A 20,617-nucleotide genomic window follows, 5' to 3' on the forward strand; every position below is an offset into this window, starting at 1 on the left:
GGTCTCTGACTTTCCTGTGGGAGAACCGACAAGCCTGTTCTTCTTTATTCATGTCAGCTTGTAAATTGTTTGTGAATATGTCAAGGAAAGCAAGGCCAGGTTGACTCACTCATTCAACCAGCCTTTATTGACTCTTAACTTTTTACGTGACAGGACCTCTCTGAGGTGCTGGGAAGATACAAAGACCGATAAAGCAGAGACCTTGGCCTCGCAGAGTTCATGACCTCATGGGAAGGCACGTAAGTTGATGTTCATTATCAGAGGATTCCATATTTGTGAATTTGCCTACTTGCTGAAAGTTATAAGTACCCCTGAATCAATAATCTCAGCACTTTGGTGGGGGGGGGGGTCTTCTGCTGTTATGCAGCATGCAGGGGACACTTCAGTCACCCTGGTGCACATGTTCCTAGTGAGGCTGAGCAAGCCGCTGTTCTTCCTTCTTCTTTCAGCTCTCATACGGTGTGATTGTTTTTGTGCCATATCTTTTCTCATTTTTGTGCTTTTTAGTCATGTTTTTACCACTCAGAAGCACAGTGCTGCAGGGTTTTCAGTGTTCCTAAACACAAGGAGGCTGGGAGGCTCCTTACAGGGAAAATACATGTTTTGGAAGATCTTCCTTCAGGCAGGAGTGACGGCGCTGTTGACCGTGAGTTCCATGCAAATGAACCAACAATATATGTGAAGTACGGTGTCTTGAAACAGAAGCACACATAAAGAGCAAGCCTCCCAGTTGATTAGTTGATGCAAAATGTGACAAGAGACTCACAAGAAAGTAAGCCTATATTTCTCATGGAAGCTGTGGTTCGGACTATACTTACTCTGTGTTCATGGTGACTTTAGAGCACACAGCCACTGCAAAAAAGAACCAACTGCATGGACTAATCCAATCAGCACAGCTTCGTGAGACCTACTGTAAGAGTGTGAATTTGATTCTACAGAAGTGATTCTACGGAGTGATAGTTAGTGCAATTCAGACCCATGCATTGACTTGGTGGCAGGCAAGAATTTTCAACCATATGAAGTTTCCCTACATAGTTCAGGCAGTGGCTTTTGCCATAAAGAAGGATGCAGAATATCTGTTGTGAAAATTAGCTCAATATTCATAATCAAATCCATTATGTTCTCCTGAAGCTGGGCCCATGTTTCTGTAGAAACCCCCAGTTATGAAAAGGGTCCCTGAACAGTGATTGGCAAGAAAACCCACCACCTTGGGAGGCCACTCTAGTAAAGCCAGAGAAAAAATACTATATAATTTTTGCTAAAGATCATCAAGGTGGGAGGACAAAAATAGATTCTTTTCTCATAGCACAGCAGGACAAGCGAGCCCTTGCTGTCCACACCCTGTCCTCATCTATGAATGAACCTGCTGACTAGCAAGTCTGAAATGAGCACTTACTGTATGCCCTGCACAGTTTAAGGCATCCCAAGGTGACACACACATACTAGGGTGTGGAAGATTTTACACAGCTTTTTTACTCTCATTTTATGGAAAAGAAACACCAAAACTCCAAGTGATTAAGTAACCTTTTTGAGTTCACATAGCCACTGACTGGCAGAATCACAATGTGTGTTCAGCTTTGACTCCAAAGCTTGCCTTGGAAAAGATCCCTGATCTCAGAAAGTTGCATATGTGAAAAGTCCCAGCGCCAGTGCATATGGTGGCATGTGAAGTGTCAGAGGAGTTAGTGGCCCAGACTGTCAGTTTTATTAGGAATACTCAGAGGACAGAAGTCTGAGCTCATAGTGCTGCTCTGTCCCCAAAGAATCATTAGCCTTGGAACAGATGATCCTTGATAGCTAGAGATGAGGGAGGAAGCCATCCCTGGTGGGTATGCACGTAAAGGTTCAGGAACAGAAATGATCCCACAGGGAGCAAAGGTACCATGCTGAGAAAGGCAGATCTGATTTGTTATGAGATTTAGAGGACATCTTCTCCTTGCCCTAGGCTGGGTCTCAGAGAAGAGTCGCAGGCGGACAGGATCAGCTTCTGTGGCTGTGTCTCTAGAGAAGATGCCCATTTTTCATGACTTGGGGTCACCCAGGCTCCCAGGCTTTCTCAGGAAACTCTGATCCTGCCCCCTTTGTGTAGTCCCCTGGACTGTGGCCTCCACCTTGTCCTGCAGTGCCCGTGTTTCATTTCCTACCTGTTGAAGTCTTGCTCACCTCTCAGGGTTGAGCTTAAAAGCTGTCTTCTTCAGAACCTGCTCCTAGTTTCCCCAGGCACAATGAGTTCCTTCTGTTTCTGGACCCACCCAGAAAATACCTCCATTTTAGCTTGTTTCTTATTCTGCCTTGCCATAGCCAGGCTGGCAGCCTGTCTGTGTCCTCAAGGCCAGGGACATGTGTCCTTATTCCATCATTTAACATGGTGTCTAGCACTTGGTTAATGCTCAATAGATCTCTCCTGAAAAATAAATTCACAAGGTTGAGGATGTGGCTCAGCAGTGGAGAATTTGCCTAGAATGAAGCAAGAAAAAATTTAAAAAGAAAAGAAAAATAAGTTTACAAGGAAAATGTCCTTGCAACTAGAACACTTCTATTTAAACATCATTTAATTGAGATAGTAAGGTTCATTTTAGCCAACTTATAATGTGAATGAAAACCTTCAGAATTCAATCTGAACTTACCTGTCCCCCTAAATGACAGTTTAATTTCACTGTAATCTTTATTATAATAACTTCTAAACTTGTTATTAGCATTACTGATGAAGTTGAAAGACTATTTCATCTGATTATTGTGTCTTAGGAAACACTTAATTATTAAATTCCACACCAATAATTAGAAAACCCTATTATTTCACAATGGGCTAGGCCTTACCAGGCAGGTATCCCTCAATTATAGAAACACAAGCCATCTCTAAGTGTGTGGAAGTGAAATCTCATACAACAAATAGTCTCTGCTTTCCAACATAAGCTATATTATTAGAGACAGACCGTGTAAAGTCTGGCCATGTTCCGAAATGATAGTTTGAGTTTACTCTTTCCGAAGTTCAGCAAGTTCAAGGTGAACCGAGTGAGAAATTCTTTTGTGTGTGTGTGTGTTTATAAATTATCTTTGCAGGAATTGACAACAGAAGCGGAGCCAGGGAAGGAGGGCCTTGAGAGACTCAAAAGAGGAAGGGGAAAGTATTCATTTGGATCCCAAGAACCCCTTCCAACTGGTAAGCTTTTTTAATCTAACTAGGCTGTGACTTCATGCTCCTTGTCTGTGAATTCCTACCAAAATCTGAGTAGGAGCCTCCCCAGTCAGTTCATGAAAACCTTTTAGACACATGAATTGTCAAGACCCTGTGGAGGCTTGGGCAGAGCAAGTCTTCCATGTGTCACACACTGAAACTTAGGAAGTCAAGGGACTGATGAAATTCTCCTGATGCTTCCTACGCTCCTGACCTGGGCTTTGCCTCCTTCTGGTCCCAGCCCACATACTTCCCAAGGAATTCAGCTACTGGCACAACACACTGCTGAGCACACCGTGAAGGTTTAATAAGAGCTGGATGGTGCTCTAGTTGATTGATTGGGAAAGGAAGCTGCAAGGCTGGGGTCTGCACCCACCCCCAAACAGGAGCTCTGACTCACAACCTGTTTGGCTCAGTTTAGACCTTTCTGGTTTCCTGAATCTCCCTCTCTGTATTGCAAAAAAACCTCTATAGCAGATGTTTTAAAACAATGATCATGACAATGATGCGTGATCCACTTTCTCCTCACCTCACAGGATTTTAAAAAGTGTTTTTGCAGACTTACTCTTTAGGATAATCACATTTATTTATTTATTTACTTACTTATTTACTTACTTACTTACTTCTATTAAGCATTTGGAAATACTTTTTTTGGTGATTCCATCAGATAACTGCGACCCTGGAAAGAGACTGAGACTCTGTTAGTAAGATATGCAGCAAAGGTCTGGGAGCAAAGCTGCCTTCAGAATCCAAAGTAATTTTAGAGCAGGGCTAGAGGTTGGATGTCTTTGAAGATGGGTGTGCAGGCATGGATTGCGGGGATTTCTCTTTTTATGCGGGGGAATAATGGGTATGAAGGAATTCCGGGTGTGGGCATAGGGCTGGTGCAGGCTTCCTCCTGAAGGGCAAGGCCAAGTGTCCAAGGCTAAGAGAGGGAACGAGAAGGGTCATCACCAGCCCTGGAGCGCCCCGGGCAGAGCCTGGGAGGAGAAGGAGTCGCGCGAGCGAGTGTGGGGACGCGGGTGACAACGGGGGTGGGGTCCGGGCCGGGGCGGGGCGGCCGCGGCGGGCAGGGCTGGGGGCGGGGCGGGGCGGGGCGGGGTGGGGCGGGGCTCCCGGGCCATCTCGCAGGCTGCGGCGGCCGCGGAGAGAGGCTTCCACAGCGGCGGCGGAGCGGGCGGTGGAGCAGGGCGGCGGCGACTCGGTGAGCGCGGCCGGGACGCGGCCCGGGGCGCAGCGGGGAGCGCGGGCGGGATCCCAGGCGGAGTGCTCGGGCGGCGCCGGGCAGCTGCGGGCGAGGCGGGTGCAGGCGACCTCGCCACCCTTGCCCGGTTCCCGACGCCCCTGCAGCCTTGGGGGAGGGAGCGAGCGGGTGTGGAGGACGGGGTCCCGGAGCCCCTCTCCAGTGGTTGCCCACCAGAGGTCTTTCTGTGCACGCTCTGCTCCCAGTCTTCAAGGGCTGTCCCTGATGTGTTCCTTTTCCAGATCACCCCCTTCGCCCGTCAGCCACTCCCACCCCACCCCCCAGGTATCTTCAGCTCCAAAGCCATTCTTCCAGGAGACCCCAATCTTCTGCCTCCCCATTCCCATCACCAGGGGCTCAGCTCTGCTCCTTATCACTCTCTACAGCCCCAGAGGCAGGGAAGACCCCCCTTTCCCAGCCCCTGTACACCTGGACCCTTCTGCTGCCACCTGCCGCAGAGGTTCTCAGCCAGCGTGCAAGCTGCTGTGCCTAGGACCCAACCTGCTTGCCATCTGTGCCCTCCCCCTTTCTTCAGAACGCAGAACTCCAGGCTGGAAAAGGAGATTTTCTGATCCTAAGCTCTGGGAACAATTTGACCCACTTCCCAAGAGGCTGTTCTCTCTCTGGCCAGTCACGCTTTTTGCTGGAGACACCTGTCTTGTCTGCCAGTTAAAGAACACCTCTATCAAAACGAGCCAGCCAGTCCTGGGTCCTTCTCCAACCCGCTTAGACTTGCTGTCAATGTCCCTAGATGCCAGGGCCAAGAGCTTTGTTATTTAAGGTTTCCAAAACCATTTGCTCACCCACCCAGAATTCTGCTCCCCAGAACTCCCCCAGGCACTATTGGGGATACAGGGCCCAGTACTGACAGAGACACCTTTTTGGAGTCTGGGTCTGCCTGGTCTCCCCTCCCATGTCTTTTTTTTTTTTTTTTTTCCCCTCTCTGCTCCCTAGGGAACCCAGGGCAGGGTCATGGGACTGGAGTTCAAAGTCTTGGCTTCCCCCACAGCTTTGCAGCCCTCCCTCCTTTCCCTGTTAGAAACTTTCCCCACTGTCACTGGCCACCACCTTCTCTGGATGGGCCTGGCCATCTGCACAGTGTTGTGTTCCCAGGGCACAGAGAGCTGGATTGGGACTGTACAGGGCTGGGACCTGTGCTGGGCAGCAAGAGGAGAGTGGCCACTGGCCAGGTCTGGGCTTGGAGGCCAGAGGTCTTAGGGTGGATCTTGCTGTCTCTCACATGGCTCCAAGTGGGGTTCTATGGCTTCTTTGCAGGGAAGAGAAGAGGCAGAGCAGCGGCTGTTTTCCCTGCGTGTTTCTGACTGTCTTGTGTTGCTATGGTGACAGTTTTGCCTCTCTTCCTCCCTCTGACTCTTCTGGGAGCTGGTTTTTATTGGTCTGTTGTCCTGTCTTTTATGGCTCTAATTTCTCCTTTCTACTTGCTCTGAAATAAACAGTCATAAACATGGGCACTGGGCCCTGCCTGGGGGCTGGCAGAATTTCACCTCCTGCTGCCCAGGCTCCTGTTATCCTGTGAGGGGAGAGTAGGGGAGCGAGGTGGGGTCAGATCTGCCCGCACTCCCTCCTGCTCTCAAGAGCATCCTGGGCTGGAGTACACAGTGGGTAGCACACTGCCTGGGTGGTAATAATTGATCCCAAATGGTGCACAGTGGCTGGCAGCTCACTGATGTGCTTTCCATTCATCTTCAAAATAGTGCTGTTGGGGAGGGACTATCCCCACTTTGCAGATGGAGAAACTAAGCTCAGATCAAGGGAATTTTTCCCTGTGGTCAACTGATGTTAGCAGAGTCAGCCCTCAACTTTTATTGAACGAAGGGAAAGTGAAACTGGTATGTGGATGTCCCTGGTTCCCACCCTGCTCGGTTCCCAGGTTCTGCTCCCAGGGCCTCAGCCCCCTAAACCCATGCTTCTAGAGGCTCCTGGTGAATTCCTCCAGTCCCCCAATTCCTCAGGTGAAATGCTGGTCCCCTGTGGAGGCATGCCACCAGGGAGCTGCCTGTCATGTCCTTTGTTTACCCTTGACCCCAACTTTTGGAAACCCAGGTTGAAGGCAGACTGCAGAGGGAAGCCACTTGTGACTTCCTGTTTTTTACTCAGCACTGAGAAGAATTCAGTTTGCTTCTACTCCCAGGGCCTCCATGCAACCGGATGAGTCAGGGACACAGAGCCAGCCCTGGGTGAGGGCTCTGAGCTCACCAGGGCCATAGGGTCACCCACTGTCCCCTGTCAATGACACTCCAGTGAAGCTGCCTCCTCCCTTCCTGGTTATTTTTCTCTCCATTGCACTCTCTTCTGTTCCACTCCTGTCCCTCTCCTTCTTTCTACCGACATGCTCCGGGCTTGGTAATCAAAGGCTGAAAATGTATTATGGCAGCTTGAAAATTAAAGGGGATCAGAAGCCTCATTGTCAAATGTTGGCCATGAGGAAGTCAGTTCACTCCAATGGACCTCAGTTTCTAAAAGAGTTGAGAGCATCTGTCCTGCTGGCTGTTTGCTATGAGGGTGAAATGGAAGAGCCTGTAGGGAGTGCTTTGGACGGCTGAAATGCTAAAGGACCCATAATGTCTGGTTCTGTTGGGAGAGCTCAGTGTTACAGAGACCCCTGAACTATTGTCTGGAGGTCCATAACTGACTTAAAATAATTAAGCCATAAAACCTCAGAGTTAGAGGCATGCTCTGAAGTCATCTCTTCTGGCCTTGATATTCAATCCATACTTCATTTACACACCTCACATGTGTGAAGCTCCTACTCTGTCTACCACAATACTGGGGATTATAAATATGAACACCATTTCTGGTTTCAAAGAATATAATTGGGTGTAAAAGATAGAACTGAAAAAGAAGTCCTTGCAATACAGTCAGAAAGGTGGCATGATTAGTGAAAGGATGATACTGGGCCCAATGATGGCCTCTTGACCAGGTCACCCCTTAGGGTTGAATTAGGTGGCCAGTGCTTTGTGAAGCACAGTAGTTCTACTGCCCACGTGGGAAACTTGGTCCAGCCCTCATGGCAGTGGGGTGATTGCTGGAGAGCCCCCTCATTCAGCTCTGGTGAGCAGAGCAGGAGAGGAACAGGTGGCAGGGAGCCAGTCCTGCCTGATTCTGGGTTTTCATTCATCCACTCCTAGTAGCCTCTGGTTCTACTTCAATGGAGCTGAATGAATTTCCTGTCAAGGCAACATGGTGATTGGAAAGAAAGAGGGTTTTGGAGTCAGACATGAGTGGAAACTCCCCTCCTGCTCTGTCCTGGCTCTGAGATCCTCAACAGGTACCTCTAATCTCTTTGGACCTCAATGCGTGTATCTGAAAAATGGCAATAATCATACTTGCCTTTTCGGAATTAAATGTCGTGTTTGTAGGGTCTGGCATGGTGCCCACCTCACAGTAGACTTGCTGTTTTTCAGTTCTATTGATTAGAAAAACGTTCTCGGTTATTGATACCCTGGGTCCTGGTAGAACCCTGGTAGGAAGCTCTTTGGGTGAATTCTGGCCTTTGGCACTCCACTCATTATCGGGGAAGGTTACAAAGTACTCATGCTCAGGCCACTACCACTAATGGTTAGTCGAGTCCTCCCTTAGTTTATTTTCACAGTGCTGCAACATCTCCAACACTTGTTTTCTCAGAGAGGAAGAAATTGGAAATGGCAGCAGACCCACTAAATTTCAGAAACCTGCTTTGTCTGTGAGCACAGTTTAAAATGAAGGCTTCATGTTTTTTTTCATTATGGACATATTTAGCTTCACCACCTCCCCTTTTAAGTTAGCATATATGTGTATGCATTTTCCATAATCATCATTTTAATTCTGTGACATCAGCATCATTGTCCCCATTTTACAGTTAAAGAAACTGGGAAAAAAGGTAAAAGTCACTTGCATGGCGTCTGGCAGCTAGAAGTGGCAGGGCCAGAATTTAAAACTAGGTCCTGCTTGCTCTTTGTGCTGAAGTACACAGTCTTGTCATTTCCTTGGCTGGCGTGTCAGTGACCTAAAATAATTGTGTTTGGAGAATGCAAGCGGATTTTAATAGGGGTGGAACTGGTCAGTGCTGTAACTCAGACTCATAGTAAATATTTAGAGACTTTATTGGGGTTTTGCTCTCAGCACAACATTAACGAGACTTTCTGCAGTTAGCTGAGGATTTATTCCTATAAGTGAATAGAAGAGGAGTTTGACATGTCTGCGTTAAGAGAAAACATTTGAGGGTTCTGGGAGCAGTTTCCTTAGCACAAGAATGAATCGCTAGTTTGTCATTGAAATGACCTGAGCCTCTGGAGAGCCCAAGATTTTGTAATTGAGCATTTGAATGGAAAGCTTGACAGGTGCTTCCCTGAGATACAGAGACAGGGGGAGACTCAACAAGGTTAGACCATGGGGATGGTTGACTCTTCAAGTGCAAGGATGATGTGGGTTCATGTCTAGGAAGATTACAGATTTGCTCCCTAGCCTTTCTTGGATAATTTGGAGTCTAATTTCCTTGGCTTAAGAATCCTGTTGCCTTAACCAACCCAAGTGCTGAAAGGAGGCACCATGTTTCCCAGCAGTGTGTTTACCAGGTTCAGCTCAGCGCAGCAGACAGATGTGTTTCTATTTGCAATTATCTCAGGGCCTGAGTCTGATGTCTGCTTATTTAATGACTTCACTTTCTAATAAAAATTCTGTATGGCATAGATAATTAGATTTTTTAAATGAAACTAGGGAAATAGAGTGCCCCAAAGAGTTTAATTGCAGTTTTATGATGGATCAAGCATAAAAATGGAATCAGTCATTCATATAACAAATGTGTATGGCGTGGCTCCTTGTCCTATGCCGCGCTAGAAGGTAAGCGTGCAGTGGTCAATGTGGCATTGCCCTGCCTGCCCTCAGGTGGCTCTCTCTCCATAGGGGACTCAGCAGAGGAAGGACATGCCCAAGTGGATCGTGGCCATCCTTTCTGGACTCGTCCTGTTGACATCAGCCTTGACTTTCATTTATCAGGATGCTCAATTAGGAAGTGGTTTCCTTTCTGGGAGGGAGACCAAGGTTTCTCTGCTTTTTTGCACAAAGTGCATGAAACTAAAAAGCATGTGTTGTGGAGGGCTGATCATCTGGGCTCTTAATTCTGTGCCTCACTTTCCAGGTAAGGGAAGAAAAGGCTTCTGTGCTGTTTCAGTGTTGGTAAAATGGGAAGGTTGGAGTCAATGAATTAAAAGGACCTTTCTGCATCTTGCCTGATGATTTTAATAAACTCTTGGGCTCATTTTTCTGAGTGACAGGTGAAGAAGGAAAATGTGGCAGCCTTCATAAGCAAGGTTGTTGAGAGAGCTGGGGATGGGAAGAACCACGTATGTTCTCACAGAATCCTCTCCAAGAGCAGAGAAACCTTGCTCTCCTTTCCAAAAGGGGAACTATTTTCCGATTGAACATCCCAATAAATGATTATACCTAGGCTGATGTTAACAAGAAGAGTCCAGAAAGCATGCAGGAGCCCAGCAGAGGCACCAAGGTATTCCCGTGTTCCAGAATCTTCACTCACATGAATAGGAAAGGGAGTCAACTTCACAGGTGCCTCTCTGATTGTGATGTGCTCTTCTCTTTTGAATTAATGTCTTTTACAAAATTGTTTTGATGTTATTGTGTTTTAAATAAAATGCACAACCCGATCATGAGGATCAGTGACCAACACACCTATCAGAGCACTCTGCAAGTTCTTATTCCTACTAGCAACCAGATGCTGGCTAGCAGTGAGGAGCCCTGGTTCCCATCACCCAGTATAGAGAGGCAGCATACTGGGGGTGGGGCACAGAGAGTCAGAGAAGGCCAGGATCTTATGCCCACGCTGCCTTTTCACGAGCAGCTTGGCCTTTGGCTGGTGTCTCATCTTGCTGAATGTCATGTCCCCTTTGGTAAAACATGGGCAGCAGTACCTACAGAACAATATAGGGTCTTGCCGCCAGGATGAGAGTGGCAAGCATTTAGTACCCACTTTTAGCCGTCTTCTGAAGAGTGTTCAAAACAGATGTTATCCCCACTCTAAGGAAGATGCATGACATTGCCTCGATACAAAGGCCCACCCGAGGTTTCAAGCTGGTGTATGAAACCATGGTGTGCACCTTCACAGCCTGCTCCTCCACCAGGCACACGACAACAAAGGCCACATGTTCATGAGGAGCATGGGGTTCCAAGATGTGATGTGGCAAAATGCTCATCTCCAAGTGGTGGAAGTTCATGGTAGCCATAGTGCCTCCATGCCTTCAAATTGAAGTCAAATAACATACGGCTCGAGTTTTAAGTGTCACTCTGTGGCTGACTGGCATCCTTCAGGGTGTCCTTTGCTCGGGCCAGTTTGTCAGAAGATGCCATCCAGCTGTAAGGACCTGTGCTGGGGCGCCTGCAGCATACGGCCTTGCTGAGCTGTGAATCCTCCCCGTTGAGGCAGGTGCTTTATGACTTGTTTTTCAGATGCTTCCTGGGACAGCTTGTGATCATGGGATCACAAAACAGCTGTGTTCTCAGCTTACAGAAGGACAGAGTGGCATGTGGGTGAACCCCTGGGTCTAACCCCTTTGTGCTATAGAAATTGAGGGACATTGGATGGAAGGACGGATGGACAGATGGGAAAGAGAGAAAGAAAGAAACAGATGAATGAAAGGGGTGGGGAGAGAATGAGAGAGAGTCTGAGACCAGTGCCTTTTCGCAGGCTGGGGGCGCGAACTTCCTACAGCTCTGAAATCCAGACAAATGGCATGTGGACCTTGAAGTTGCTGAGCCACGTGTTGTGCAGAGAGCAGACCTGGGATGCAATCTTGGCTCATTCTTTGGGCAAATTCCCTACATTTGCCAAGTTTTCCAATTTGTGGACTGATGTTTGTAATGTTTGTGTCTCAGGAATATGGGGAAGGATGAATGAATTAAATATTGATCAGCCTCCCCTTTTGCCTGACCTATGAATAAAATTTGTTTTAAAAGTTCTGACCATGTCCTTTAGGTTCCTCTTAATTGCTCTGAGTGGGAAATGACTTGGAGCTTCTCCTTCTCCTTCCTCTGATAATGCTTTTCTGAGCCACCTCAGGTAATGCCCCCCAAAGCCCATCCCTGCAGACTCCTGTCTCTAGCCTGGGGGTCTTCACTCAGCACTTGAAATAAACCCCGCTGCAGTGTTCACTGGATTGTGACAAGGTTGGCTAAGAATCAAGCTCTGTGTGTACCCTGTTAGTGATCTTCTGCTCCTTTATTTCTGAAATGTGTTTTTTTCTGAAGTTTTGAGGTTTCAAATCTGGGCCCTTGAATCATGGGCTTTGGAAGCTGTTTTCTGACGCGTACGTGTTCTCTTATTGTTACGTACAAAAATCTCAAAAGCTCTGAAAATGGAAATGCTTTCCATCAGTCATTTGAAAGCAAAAGCTGGCTCCATCTTACACGCGACTATTTATAGCTCTTATTTAGCCCACTCAGGATGAATGAGTGTTTCGGCAGAAAGACAGTGTCCCAGACCCTCCTGGGGGTAAATGGAATACATGGCTGATGCATTCTGCCGCCTCTTCAGAGTGTAAAGGATTCTGTATTCTGAAGCATTTGGGGACACAGGGTTTTTTTAAAAAAATTGATGCATCCATTGCAGAGTGCCTAAGGTGGTCCCGGTGCCCCTAGAGTTAGGGAGACAGAGGCGAGAATCTCACCTTTGGAGATTTAGAGTGTGATGACATGGTTCCTATTGTGCTGATCAAAACCAAACATGGCCAGTTTTATATTTATATTTTATCAACTTAAACAATAATAAATGATCAAAATGACCATTCTTGACCCCAAACCAAAACAATAAGAATATGTTAAAACATGGGTTCCAAAGTTTCACCAGTACAAATATATATATATATATATATATATATATATATATATATATATATATATTTAAAGCTTCCTTAGAAGTAAAAATAAGTTGGGAATTTCTGATTGAGTGTGTGGCCTATAACCAAGTTTCACCGTTGGCCTTAGGGGAAGGTAGACGGGACTTTTTCATTCTGACTCATCATTTCGGCTTTGTGAGGAGGAACCGGGGCGTGAAGAGCAAGCTTGGGGAAGTGAGGAGCCCCGGTCCCACAGGGGTGCGAGGAGGCCTTGGCTCTTGGGTCTGCTTCTGTTGAGTGGTCTTGGGTGGCCACTTCTCTTTCCCCTGGGAACTGAGTTTCTAAGCAGATGACCTCTCCTTCCCTCTCTGAGAGTCTAGAGTGGAGGTCAGGGGGAGAGGGGCCCGGAGCACAGAGCTGCCTGCTCCGTCCCAGGCAGACCACGGCAGGTGGCTGAGAGAGGCTCCGGGGCTCAGCCCTGGTTCCCACCAGGCTCTTTGTTTCTTTCATGAGATTGACCTCTCATTGCCTTTGGCTGTGTGTGTCGGATGGCACCTCTGCTGCCATTCATATTTCTGAGGCCAGCAAGGGCCTGTTGGCCACTGGACCCAGCAGGAGGATGACCATAGCCGTGAGGGTAATGGCCGTCACCAGTGGTTGCCCTGTGTTCTGGGCCTATAATTAAGGCTATGGCTAAGCACTGCTCAGGGGCTCAGAGGAGTGTCAGAGTTCCTTAGTGGAGAACACAGGGCCAGTTCAACATCTGCCCAAGGAAATGGAGGCATGTGCTGTTCTGTATGGCATTGAACTATGGAGAATTTAGGTAAAGAGACTGGAGAACAAACGGTGGACAACCTCCACCCGCTCCCATTCCCCTTTAATTCCTTTGCCTGACTTTCGCCCTGTTGGAAGCTTAACTTTCCTCCAGAATTTGATGAGGTTTGACAAGTCAGTGGCTCTGCATGTCTCTGAGGTTCCACCCTGCTTCTCTGGAAGGTTCTCCCCATCAGCAGCTAGAACAGGAACCAGGGGTCTGACCACAGAGGGTGATTTCCACGTTGGAAATGACAGGGGAGAGTAGCATCTTTAAGGCCTTCCGTTTGCGCAGACAGCTGGAGGCACTGAGGCGTTAACTATGTCACATCAGGGCGTAAGGAGATGAAGATTGCTGTGGGGTGGCCCTCATCAATCGGAGAGGCCTAGTGTATGAGTGTGAGTGTGCTTGCACAGTGGGTGATGTGGTATGGGGTGTGTGTGTGCATGGTTTGACTGTGTGTTGAGTGGGTGTGAGTGTGAATGTGTGGCAGGTGTGGGGTGTGTGAGAGATTGTATGGATGTGTTGTGTGGGGCAGGGGTGAGCGTGTGTGTGGTTTGAGAGTGTGTGACTCTGCTGTGGGTGTATGTGAGCCAGCATGCTGTTGAGTGTGGGTGGTGTATGGTGCGTGTGCATGAGTGTGAGCATGTGTATGGGTGTGCTGTGGGCATGAGCGTGTGTGGGTTGGAGGGCCTTTCAGAGCCAGAGGGAGCTTCTCAAGCAAGGCCCTGTGGGGTGCTGTCCGCACCAGGCTCTGGCTCAGGCCAGCCCCTGGCCAGTGTGGCTCCTGAACACAGCTGTGTTCTCAAGTGCTCCTGCAGGTTGAGGCTGAGGGACCTTTTGTTTTTCAGGGATCCATGACCCATGGAGAGATCAAGTAAAGTATCAGGAAGCAACTAAACTACGCTCGTTAGGAAGAAATTTTGGATTCTTCTGCTTCAGAAACATAGAACCCTATAAACTCTTTTCTAGATGTATTAAAAATAACTCAGATCACTTGATATGCTGCTTTAAAAATAAAAGTAGATGAAAGAAAAATCTCACACAAGTTTTCAAAAAATAAGGGACAAAAAATATATTCAGTTTTATTTAATATCGTCAGCTGCAGGAAGGTAGGAAAAGATAAAGAAAGAGAAAAAGAAACGGAGAAAGGGAAACTCAGAGGGAGAAAGTGTTGAGTTGCCTCAGCCCCTGGGACCAGAACATGCCTGATCTGCTGTGCCTACGCTCCTGCCAATCTTCTCCGACATGGGGCTTAGCCGAGTAGGGGAACTGGACGTGGGGGAAAGGAGCAGAGCAGGATTACCGCAGCTGTGCAGCTTTGCTTCCTGAGCTGGAAGACCCCACGGGTGGAGGAGAGAGCACTGTCCAGTGTGGGAGGAGGCACTGAGACTGGACCTGTGTTTACGCCCCTCGCTGAGCCTCAGTTCCCCTGTCTCTATGAGTGGGTAGAACAAGGTGCCCTCTAAAGCTAGGCCAAAGGCTCTCTTGTGGTGTGGTGGCTGCAGTGACCGTAACCAGGAGTCCTCTTCCCCGTGAGTACAGATTGAGGTTTCCACATGCCCCCCTCGTATCCCCCTTTAAATCAGCCATGTGCCAGAGGCCCTGTACCCCTGTTCCCTCTCTACTGTATACACTGCTACTCACTGGTAAGGTAGAGGGTTGTGTAAGTTTATCTGTTAAACCTCAGATTCAGGAAATAGTTTGAGTGGCTTATATAAACTAAAATAGCTACAGTGTGCTTGTTATTTTGTGGCTTATGCACGTAGTTTTTGTTTTTTTTTCTTCTAACCAACAATTTACAGGTTACTCAGACCCAATGTGGCCCCTAATTTTTCAAAGTATTCTCAAATTTTCAATTACATTAGTAAAAATGAATCATGGAATTCAGAATGCAGTTAACACCCGTTGACACTGTTTTGCCAGTCTTTTTGTAGACATTTCTGCGCCCACAGACCACCTTGCAAGGCACATATTTTTATTCCTTTTCTGAAGATAAAGACCTTGATGCTAAGAACATTTTAAAAAATTTTTCCTTAAGACATGGCAGTGAACACAGGGCACCGGGGTTTGGGTGAAGTCCTCCACATTCCTGCACCATACAGCTCACGCTGCTTCCAGGACATACTTTTTTTTTAGGTAATAAAATCCTTTCTGCCATGATTAGAGTCCCTTGAGCCTCAGAAAATCATCAGGTTGGTTCCTTTGCCGTTTTCCAGCATGGAGTTGCAGGACTCTCCCCGCCTAGATGTAAGCTTTGTGCAAATAACGTCTGTTTCCATCTAATGAACTCTTGCTGCGTGTTTCGGAAGTGCCAGACACTGTTCTGGAAACTTTCCCATGTATCGATTAATGGGAGAAGATGTGGCCTTCACGGCACAGAGAGCAAAACCAGGACTCAGAGCCATGGAATCCTTCACTCAAAGGCAGATCGCATGCCAGGCGCTGGGTTTGCTTTGTGAATGAACAATTCACAGAGCGCAGTTCCGCAGGGTGCTTGGGATTTTGCCTCTGCCTGGAACTGAGGCGCCCTTGTCAACACAAGATCAAGTCTCACTGGCCCACCAGCGTCCCCCTCGCTGTGCTGGGCTTCCCAGTTTCCGTCGGCTGCTCATGAGTCAAGCCCAAGGTTGTGGAGCATGACAGGCTTCCCCTGTCTTTCCCCAGGATGCATCAGCCTGCACCATTGATAGCTCACTGTTACTGGCTCAAACTCTCTTTTGTTTGGTTTCCTAGCTTATCATAGATTTGCAAATATTGTACATTAGCTTCATATTACAGAAGAGAAAATGGTAATGTTATCTATCCAAAACCACACACGAGCTGCATCCTCTTTTTAAAATGCTCTTTCTTTACTGAGACAGATTTCTCAGATTCACTCCAGAGTTCCCTTCTCCTGGAAACCTTCCCTAGCAGGGCACCAAATTCATCCATCCATTCATCCATCCATCCAAGTACTCATTCAACACATAGTTATTGAGTACCCACAATGAGTCAGGTCCTTCCCTGGCCCCCTGGAGCTGATAGGAAAATATGGACCATAAATGTATAAACAAGCCAAATGCGTATTATGTTTGATGATGATAAGTTTCAAAGCAGAGCTGGGTGTCGAGGTGAGGAGGAGTAAAGGTGGAGAGTGGGGAAGGGATGCTCTTTTAAGCAAGGTGGCCTGGGAGGCCTCAGAGGCAGGTGGTATTGAGTAGAGACCTGAAGGAAGTAAGAGAATGAACTTTGTGGACAGTCAGGGGAAACTGTGTCCAGCAGAGCCTCAGCCGGTGCCAAGCCAGGAGTGGAGGCTGCTTGGCCTGTCAAGAGGACGGCAAGGAGGCCTGGGGCTATAGCTGAGTGGCCAAGTGGCCAGTGGTGGGTGGAGGGGCCTGTGTTTCCTGCTGCTCTCTCTGACCAAGAGCATTTACTTTATGTTTCCTGTCTCTGGTTCGCTGTCTGTTGCACACTAGCTTGAGCACCCAGACAGCAGGCCTGGGCTTGTCCTTAATTGTCACAACCCCAGCACATAGCTCAAGGCCTGGGATGGAGAGAGAGCTCAGCTCTTATTAATGCCTCTACTCCTATTTTTTTTCTCTTTCCCTTTTAAAGGCTGCAAGTCCTAGTTAAATTTGAAACCTGGGAATTTTGAAAGAATGTGGGCTCTAAGCCCCACTCAGCCAGTTCTCTGGGGGACAGCCACCAGACAGGTAGAACAGTGAAGGAGAGGAGAGGAAGGAGGACTAAAGGGCATGGTGAGGAGAGGGTTAACTGGAGAAAGAGGACATCTCCAGAAGCCCCAGGGATGAACAGCTGCTGGGGACTTGTGTTTATAAAGAGTGACCGCAGGCTGGAACCAGGAGGCTCTGCAGAAACCCTAAAGCGTGTCGGGATTTCAGCCAGGACTTTCCACTCACCACTCTGTGACTCAGAGGGGAGCAGGGGGAACCCACAGGACCTGGAAGGCCTTGTCTCTGGAGACCTTTCCAGAAAGAAAAACTCCTGGTCCCCTGGCAGGGCCCTACCCCTTGCAGATAGAGCACGAGTCTCTGAGAGGCTTGAGCTTCTTCTCAGGCAGGAAGTACCAGGGAGTGCAGAGGGCTAAAGAGGGGGAGAGAGGAACTCCAGGCTCAGGAGCCTCCAGGCGGCCTGCTCCACTCCACATCCCTTCCCGTCGGAATCACGCGTCCTTGAGCAAAGTGGCTTCTAGCAAGGAGCAGCAGCTTAGAGCAGCTGGAGGGGTAGGGCGGGTGAAGATTGGAGCTAGAGGACATCCTGAAGTCCTGAAGTCTGTAGGGAGCCATTAGGGCACCTTCATGAGGGAGGGAGGAACCAACTGGACTTCTGGTGGGAGGGTGCATACCCAGGAGGGCATGCCAGTTACAAAACAGAGCAGCTGGGAGCAAAGTTACTCTCTTTCAGCTGATGGTTTGTCTCCCCCCCAGCCCCCAATTCAATAGCTATTTTGAGAACGGAACAGTCTGTGCACAGGCACCACTGGGTGCTCCGGTCAGATCAACTTTAACCTCTTGGGACCTTCATGATGGTGGGCCCAAAGCACCTGTGAGAGGATCACTTGAACTTCCCGGGTTTAAATGCATGTTCAAGTTTTTAAAATGGTGATATTCACAGCAACACCACCGCCCTCAGGCCCCTGATGTTAGAGGAAAGGAGTGGTCATTCTAGGCCAGGACCCAGAGCCTCTCTTCCTCTCCTGATCCTCCAGTGGAGCTCATCTTCCCTCCCTCGAAGGGATACTGTGAAATAACAAGCTTGGAAAGGAGCGAAAAGCTCTGTACAGATTACAGGGTGTGAATCGCATGCCGGTTAGGGACCTCTGTTCACACATAATACCTGGTGAGAGGTTTGGGATAAAGTCTGACATTGCTTCACAACTCGGTTTTTATTAGCTTTCTTTGCTCCTCCTGATGTGTCCACAGCTGCCTGTTTGGGCTTTCACTGGGCTTCCAGAATTACTTTCCTGATTTATATTCGTATTCTATTTGTGCTTCAGTGCCGTCCTTTAAAGCACACACCTGCATGTGTACCTGCTGACTAGGGGCCGTTGTTTTATTGAATTACTATTACCGTAGTGAAGGGAGCCCAGAGGGGTCCTGGTGCTATATGGAAAAGACATCTGTAGGCAGAAAGGGGAGGGAGGTGTCAGGAGCAGCCTAGCTGGGTCTGCAGAGGTGTGAATTGTCATGGGAAGCCACACGCAGGGTGCCAACTCTCTCAGACTCCCCAGAAATAGCTGTCAGAACTGAACTTCCTGGTAAATAACTCAGCTGCTGCAGAACCCCTTCCACATCGACCAGCAGGCCAGGGCGGGCGGAATCCGTCCAAAGTGTGTCTGAATTAGTGATCAAGGTGACTCGTCCTATTAAAGTGAAAGTAAAAAGGAAAGGAAAATAAAGGAAAAGAACACTTGAAAAGAAAGCAACAGGAAGAAGTCAGTTGCTTCAGTCACCCAGTCCCATCATCCCGGGAGCGTCTGTCCTGGATGCCTGCCCCTTTCCCTAGGCCTAAGGTCAGGGGCTCTTTATGTTTGTTTCCTGGTGAAATCGGGCACCTGGAGTGCTAGGTTGCTCTTCTCTTGAGCTCAGGCCACCTTCTCGTGGCCAGGGAGGAACAACCAACCTTCTTGGAGCTGCTCAGTCTTGGGGGAGGCACTGGAGCTGCCAGCCTGTAAGTTTAGTGGGGACAGAAGCTCTGTCCTCTGGTTCTGTGCAGCTTTTGTTGCCTGTAGGTCTTTCGCTCCATTGTCCTTGATATCAGGAACTGATCCAGAGACCAATGAAACCTTTATAGTTGCTAGTGATTTAACTGATCTGCAGTTTGCAGAAGAGATTTCTTCTTCTTGAAGAAGGTGAGCCAGGCCTGCTTTTCTTTGCAGTAGGCTGTACATGGTTTTGTTCCTGCTGCTTTCATCTTTGCTGTTTGATTCTGGGCTGTGTCTTGCCCACTGTGCCGTCCTAGGAACCTTATCTACACAGGGACATAGTTTCTTCTCATACATAATACCTAAGCATAGAAAACCACTTAACTTGGGAAGATGTGGTGTATCAGCCAGTTTTGCTGCAATAACAAATAAGTCTTCCAACCTCAATGGTTGGGAGTAACAAGCATTTTGTTTACATCACATGTAAAGTGCTGTAGGGGGATTCTTGACCTTGTCCACATGTCTTCTTATTCTGAGACCTGAGCTGAAGGAGCTGTTGCTTCTTGGATTGTGTTGTGTTCATTGTGGTAAAAAGAGTGAGCAAGGTGGCAGAAAACTGAGATGAGGTGCCTTTCAAAGCTTCTTCTGGGAAGTGGCATTCTTTATTCTGCTCACATTCTGTTTTTTAAACATGTCAATTGTCCAAGTCCTCTTCTACAAATTGCATCCCCTTCCATGGAAGAGGAGGTGTACATGCAGGTTACACAGCAGCTCTTCAAGCCCTATAATCTTTTGCAGTTGGGAAAAGAATACAGTCTAATCCACAAACTGGCAACTTACTGAAGAAGATGTGAACATTGTGTTCTTAGTAAGATAACATTTGATGGCATCCTGGGAATGGAGTTTACTGCAGGTGTGGATATTTTAGTGGAAGCTGTCATATTAGAAAGTAGCAGCTCTGTGATGGAAGAAATTTTGTACCATTTACTCCTGGATCTTAAGGGTAAAACCCAGCATTCTGCCTGGCAAGCAATAGGTAATTAATACACACTAGTTGTCTTAAAAAGATATATGAGATCATAGCTGCTCCAATACTCTGGGAACCCAAGAAAGTCAAATAGAGTCAGCCCTTACCATAGATCCTACCAAATGCAGATGGAAGATAGTGGAAAAAACTGGGCGTGGTGGCCCACACCTGTAATCCCAGTGGCTTGGGAGCTGAGACAGGAGGATCAAAAGTTCAAAGCCAGACTTAGAAACTAAGCAAAGCCTAAGCAACTTAGTGAGATCCTGTCTCAAAATAAAACATAAAAAGGGCTACAGATGTGGCTCAGTGGTTAAGTGTCCCTGCGTTCAATCCCTGGTACAAAAAAAAAAAAAAGTATATGTTGGGAAAACTGTTATACTGCTACTGTCTGTACTTTGCTAGTACTACTGTGTTAGGTCCATGGTGGGTGAAGCTGCATTGGACATGTATGGATATTTTCTTTATCAGTATTCCCTGAACAATACACTCTAACAACTATGCACATGGACTTCATGTATTATCAGGAATCTAGAGATGATTTCAAGTAATAGGGAAGTATGCATAGGCTTTTGCACATACTTACTAAGCCATTTTGCAGAAGGGATTTGAGCATCTGTGGTGTCTGTGGGGGAGGGGAGCTCTGGATCCAATCCCTAGAGGATATTGAGGCATGACTGTATAATTAAAGTCTCTGCAGTCTATTTAAGATTAGAAAATTTGGCAAAAGCATGATTTCAACTGTGCTCTAGAGTGATACATGGGTTTATCAATTTATTTCTTAAATTTATGCTGATCACATCTCTGAAGCCCTTTCTCCCCCTTCTGCTGAAACTCGTGTCCGGTATCAAAGAGCTCTTGTGGTGCAAA

The 20,617-nt window shown here is 47.6% G+C and overlaps 1 protein-coding gene across 2 annotated transcripts in view; it reads left to right on the forward strand.

The window, feature by feature from the left end:
* The first annotated feature begins 4,279 nt into the window (after nt 1–4,279).
* Cyria (CYFIP related Rac1 interactor A) overlaps nt 4,280–20,617 on the forward strand; it is a 99,149-nt gene continuing 82,811 nt past the window's right edge. Inside the window, exon 1 of one of the 2 annotated variants that reach the window (XM_078029640.1) lies at nt 4,280–4,379. The gene's annotated coding sequence lies outside the window, so the exon portion shown is untranslated. The remainder of the gene's footprint in view (nt 4,380–20,617) is intronic. The other variant, XM_078029641.1, reaches the window with a different exon arrangement.

The sequence above is a fragment of the Ictidomys tridecemlineatus genome, chromosome 12, assembly GCF_052094955.1.
Source record: "Ictidomys tridecemlineatus isolate mIctTri1 chromosome 12, mIctTri1.hap1, whole genome shotgun sequence".
NCBI classification, from domain to species: domain Eukaryota; kingdom Metazoa; phylum Chordata; class Mammalia; order Rodentia; family Sciuridae; genus Ictidomys; species Ictidomys tridecemlineatus.